This window comes from Chrysochloris asiatica, unplaced genomic scaffold (genome assembly GCF_000296735.1).
Source record: "Chrysochloris asiatica unplaced genomic scaffold, ChrAsi1.0 scaffold00170, whole genome shotgun sequence".
Taxonomy (NCBI): domain Eukaryota; kingdom Metazoa; phylum Chordata; class Mammalia; order Afrosoricida; family Chrysochloridae; genus Chrysochloris; species Chrysochloris asiatica.
The window spans coordinates 2,068,999-2,074,936 of NW_006408688.1; positions in this window are offsets into that span (position 1 = coordinate 2,068,999).

Here is a 5,938-nt window from a genome sequence, read left to right on the forward strand (position 1 = left end):
CATTTTGATTAATACATTGATATTCTTCATTAGCTTTAATTTTAGTATATTTGTATAAAAAATATGTCTACCATCAGTAAAAATTCTCAGATTCTTCATGTTTTTGTTCCTTTCTAAGACTTAAGGTGTTTTCAGAAATTAATCATTACAACTTATACTTTTTCATATATAATGTCTTAATGTTATGAGGGAGTCCTGATGTGATGCTGTAGGATAAGCCTGGACTGCTAATCACAAAGTGGACAGTTCAAACCTACCAGTTGCTCCTAAGAAACCTGATACAGAGTATCTATGGGTCAGAAGCAACTCGATAGTACTTAACAACTACGCCAATGTTAAGAAATTCCAAGTTATGATATAAAAATTGTTTAAAAAGAGTAGTCAACTTGTCACTAAGATCATTCATGCTGGAAAATGTATTTTCAAATAATTTAGTAAGTGTGTCTAAATGTTAAGGAAAATGGAAGCAATTGGAGACCTATAGAAGGTACTTTCCATGGGGTGAGTATTAGAGCTGTTAAAAATGCATGGGAATAAAATAATACACCACTGAATATAGCTTTCCTTCATTTTAATTATATTTCAGGGGTTCCAAATTTTACACTTCAAATTTGGCAGACTTGGTGTGTTTTACAAACGTTGGAAGAATAAGTCCAGAGGTAGCAGCATTTTCTATAGGTAAATAGTGAACGGCTAAAAATAGTAATACTCGTGTTCTCTTAATTGCAAATGTGCAGATGAAGAAACAGCATAAAATTAAGTTTTTTAGAAAATATAAAGTAAATAACTTTAATGATAAAAAAAATCACAAATAGTTTTTTGGATTTTTTCTAAATCTGTTTTGAAATAGGAATGATAATGATATTTAAATAAGGAGATTAATGGTAAATCCCAATATATGGTGACTCAAGATAACTAAATTTGGATAGCTTTTTTTTTTTTTTTTATGCTAAGTATGTGGTGTTTGAATTGTGGATCTTCTCCCTGAACTGGACTATAGTTTTAAAAAAAAAAAAAATTGAGAAAAGCCTTAAAAATAGTTTATCAACACATTGACATCTTACAGCTTCATATAGTATTAAAGTCTGTATAGCAATTGGCATCAAACTTTACCCAAATATTAATTTAGGTCATAAATCAGTGTAATATATTTCTATATTCTTCAGGAAGAAAAATTAAAATCTTCCTCTGGCTATTTTGTTACTTTTCCATTACTGAAAAAAATAAAAGTAAAATAGCTGTTAGGTCAAATATATCATATTTTAGAAACAAGTATTACTAATAATTTTTAAAATCACTAGCACATATGGATTTTGTTTTATATATCCTACTTACGTATTTATAGACACAAAAGGAGGCAGCTGTGCAAGGGCCTGAAGGAGGGTTTTTGTGCTATGTGAGCAAGATTCTTAGAAGCAAGGAACCATGGAAGAACAAGAAAATAAGAAATGTAATGTTTTAAACATGTAGACTTAAATTATTAATTTATTAGGTGAATTCCTTAAATTAAAATGCAAAATAAACAATTTAAATATTATCCCAGATACACATCAGTAAACAACGGGTCTGGCTTGGTTAACTGTGTAAAAATGATCCTATATTATGTAACAATGGTTTGGTAATACATCATTTACAGTTATTATTACTTTTTCACTGTTCTGACTAATAGCTACACTGTGTAGTGTTTCCAAGGCTGTGAATCTTTGTCTTTTCTTTCTCCTGTGGAGTGCTGTTGGGTTCCAGTTCATGATCTTATGGTGAGCAGCCCAATACTTATCCTACGGAGCTACTACACTCCCAATATTTTCATTATCTTTATTTTTACTGTCATGAAAAAATATATACAAAATTTCACCAGTTCAACAACTTATATTGTTGTTGTTGGTAAGTACGGTGGAGTCAGTTCTGCCTCATACAGTTCTGATTCATAAGGAAAATAGAAGTAATTGGTGACCTAAAGAAGGTGCTTTCCATGGGGTGAGTATTAGAGCTGTTAATACTGAGTGTTATTGTTGTTATGTGTCGTGGAGTCGGTTCCGACTCCTAGCAACCCTGTACAGGGTTTCTGAGGCTGTAAATCTTTATGGGAGCAGAAAGCCTCATCTTTCTCGCGAGGAACAGCAAGTAGTTTCGAACTGCTGACCGTGAGGTTAGCAACCGAATTCGTAACCACTACGCTACCAGAGCTCCTTTAATACTGAATAGGGTTACTGAATAGGGTTACTGAAAAGTGGCTTTTGGGTTTGAACCGTCAACATTGTGCTTATCCTACAGTGCTTATCCTACAATCCAGTGCTTATCCTACAGCACCCCACCTACATATGTGTAATTCAGTGAGACTGATTATATTCCTCATATACAACCATTACCATTATTCTTTTCTGAATTATTCCACCACCATTAATATAAACTCAATGTTCTTCAACAAAATCCCCCCTTTTACCTTCCATCCTACCCTAGCAAAAAATAATGACATTTGGTTTCTATATTACATTATAATTATTAATTCTAATTAATTTTTAAATATTTATTTATATACAATTACTTAAAATGAATTTAATATGATATTAAATGAATACATGTTTTAAAAAGTATAACTACTAAAGAATTTCCAAATTACTAATATAGATTTTTATCAAAGTTTTTAGCTAAATATATATTTTGTACCTGTAAAATCCAACAACTGTTTCTGTGACAAATAAATGAATGAAAATCTTTTAAATGTGAAAATGTAAACATTAGCGAATGTAATGAACAGTAAGCAGTACAAATGCTTGTATTGAAAAAGAGATGTATCATTACTTTTGTAGGACATTTACCACTTAAAGACACTATTAAACTTTTACACAGGGAATGATTCTATCTGATTTCAAAACACCCACTCATTCAGCCAGTTATTTATGCAATTGATTATTTTGATAAAATAAGTCAACAAATATAGTTATTTGAATGAATTGGATAATTTTAATTTTAAACACAACCTGACAACTTCTGTAGAGCATGAAATCTGTAATTTTTGCCTTTGAATGCCTACACTCTGTAGCTAATTGCTGAAGAGTGGGTTTTGACTCATACTGACCCTGTATCGGGTTTCCGAGGAGCAGCTGGTGGGTTTGAACCACTGACCTTGTGGTTTGCAGTCTGGTACTGATCCTACCAGTGCCACACCAGGACTCTAGACTTGTTGTTGTTGTCAAGTGTCGTGGAGTCTGTTCTGACTCATATCAACGCTATATAGAATTTCCAAGGAGTGGCTGGTAAGTTTGAATCTTGGACCTTGTGGTTCAAACCAAATTCGCAGTCTAGTGCTTTATCTCACAGCACCACACCAGGTCTCGTAGCCTGGTAGTGATTATGTGCCATGGAATCGGTTCCGACCCATAGCGACCATGTACAGGGTTTCCGAGGCTATAAATCTTTATGGGAGCAGAAACCTCATCTTTCTCCCACAGAACAGCTGGTAATTTTGAACTGCTGACCTTGCGGCTTGCAGCCCGATTTGTAAGCACTATGCTACCAGAGCTCCTAGCAGAGCTTAAATCTATCTGGTACCTAGGTTTAGATGCCAATTTTCTCTTGAGTACCTCATGTACCACTGACTGCTGAACTGCCAGAATAGAAACCGTGTATTTAAAAGTAGGTTTGGGGCCACTTTCCCCAGACAGTATTTGTAGGAACATTCCTAAACACACCCCTTAATGGTCACTAATAGTAATATCTTACCAGAGAGCCTGAGACTGTAAGGTTTCTTAACAGTAATAGTCCAGTCCTTGTTATCTGCAAGCCTAGGTGTATGGCTGCTACTATTAGTCATGGTTGTAGAAGGAGATTGCTCTGTTTCTTGTACACTATGTAAGTTCACAGTGCGGAGATAGAAACTCAAACTCTAATCATGTTTTTGTTATTGTTGTTAGGTGCCATCAAGTCAGTATGGCTTTGTAGTCACCTTATGCAAAAACGAGTGAAACATTGCCTAATACTGTGTTAACCTCACAAAATTTGTAACTCTTGAGCCCACTGCTGCTGCCAACATGCCAATCTATCTTGTTGGTGGCCTTGCTATTTTTTGTCCACCCTCCACTTTACTAAGCATGAAGTCCTTCTCCAGGGACTGGTTCCTCCTGATAATAAGCCCAAAGGATGAAAGACAAAGTTCGACCATACTGGCTTCTAGGAAACAATTTGGCTATACTTCCAACACAGAGGTGTTTGTTCTTCTGGAAGTCCATGTTACTTTTAATATTCTCCTTCAACATCATAGCTCAAATGCATCAATTCTTCTAAGGTCTTTATGCAACTTTCACATGCATCTGAGGCTATTGAAAATACTATGGTTTGTCAGGTGTATGTTAGTCCTTGAGCATATCACATCTGAATTTTGAGATCATATGAAGAACAAATGTGAAGGATTAGACACTTAAAACCAAAGACCGAATGAATTGTGGTAAGCTATCATACATGAAGATAGCAAAAGGCATTAAGAAAATAAAAAAGAAGGAAAAGACCAACATGGATAATAGAAGAGTCTGTAAAACTTGCTATCCAATGTAGAGATGCGAAAACAAATGGAAGAAACAAGGAGATAAAAGAGCTTTATAGAAAATTTCAAAAGGCAGAGTCAAATATTATTACAAGATGTGAAAAGGACTGGAGTTAGAAAACCAAAAGGGAAGAACAAGTTTAGCATTTCTCAAGCTGAGAGAATTGCAAAAAAAAATTCAAGCTTTCATTTGAAATTTTGAAGGATTATATGAATAAAATCCATCATTTGGACCAAGAGGCAGTTGTTCAAACAGAACATGGCAACACTGAATGGTTTAAAATTAAGAAAGATGTGTGACAGGGTTGTATTCTTTCACCATAGTTATTCAACCTGTATGCTGAGCAAATAATCTGGGAAGCTGGGTTCTATGAAGAAAAATGTGACATTGGGATTGGAGGAAGACTCATTAACAACCTGAGATATGTAGACGATACAACTTTGCTTGCTGAAAGTGAAGAGGATTTAAAATAGTTACATGAAGATCAAATACCACAGTCTCGGTATGGATTTCATTTCAATGTAAAGAAAACAAAAATCCTCATCACTGGACCAATAAAAATATTTTTATTAATGGAAAAAAGATTAAAGTTGTTAAGGACTTCATTCTTCTTGGATCAACTATCTACACTCATGGAAGCAGCAGTCAAGAAATCAAATGACGTATTGCATTACGTAAATCTGTTGTACAAGACATTTTTAAGTGTTCAAGAGCAAAGATGTCAGTTTGAGGACTAAGGTGCCCCTGACCCAAGCCATGGTATTTTCAATAACTTCATATGCATGTGAAAGCTGGACAGTGAATAAGGAAGAGCATAGAAATTGATGTATTTGTGTTATGGTATTGGAGGAGAATATTGAAAGTGCAATGGGCTGCCAAAAGAACCAATAGATCCATTTTGGAAGAAGTGCAGCCAGAGTGCTCCTTGGAGGACATGATGGCCAGACTTCGTCTTTCATAATTCAGATATATTGTCAGGAGGTACTAGTTTCTGGAGAAGGATATCATATTTGGTAAGGTAGAGGGTCAGAGAAAAAGAGGAAGACCTCCAGCAAGATGGATTGGCAAAGTGGCAGCATCAATGGGCTTAAGCATGGCAACAGTTGTGAGGTTGGCCCGAGACTGGGCAGTGTTTCCTTCTGTTGTACATAGGGTTGCTATGATGGCATCTAGCAACAACTAATGAGTAAAATATTGAATGATGCAGAACACATCAAAAGAAGATAGAGGGAATGCAGAACACATCACTTTACCAAATAGAAATGTTTAACCATGTCAAGAGGCAGAATTGATGAATTTGAGTTATGATGTTGAATGTATTAAAAGTACCATAGACTTCTAAATCTGTGTTGGAAGAAGTACAGCTAGAATGCGCCTTTGAAGCCAGGATGGCCAGA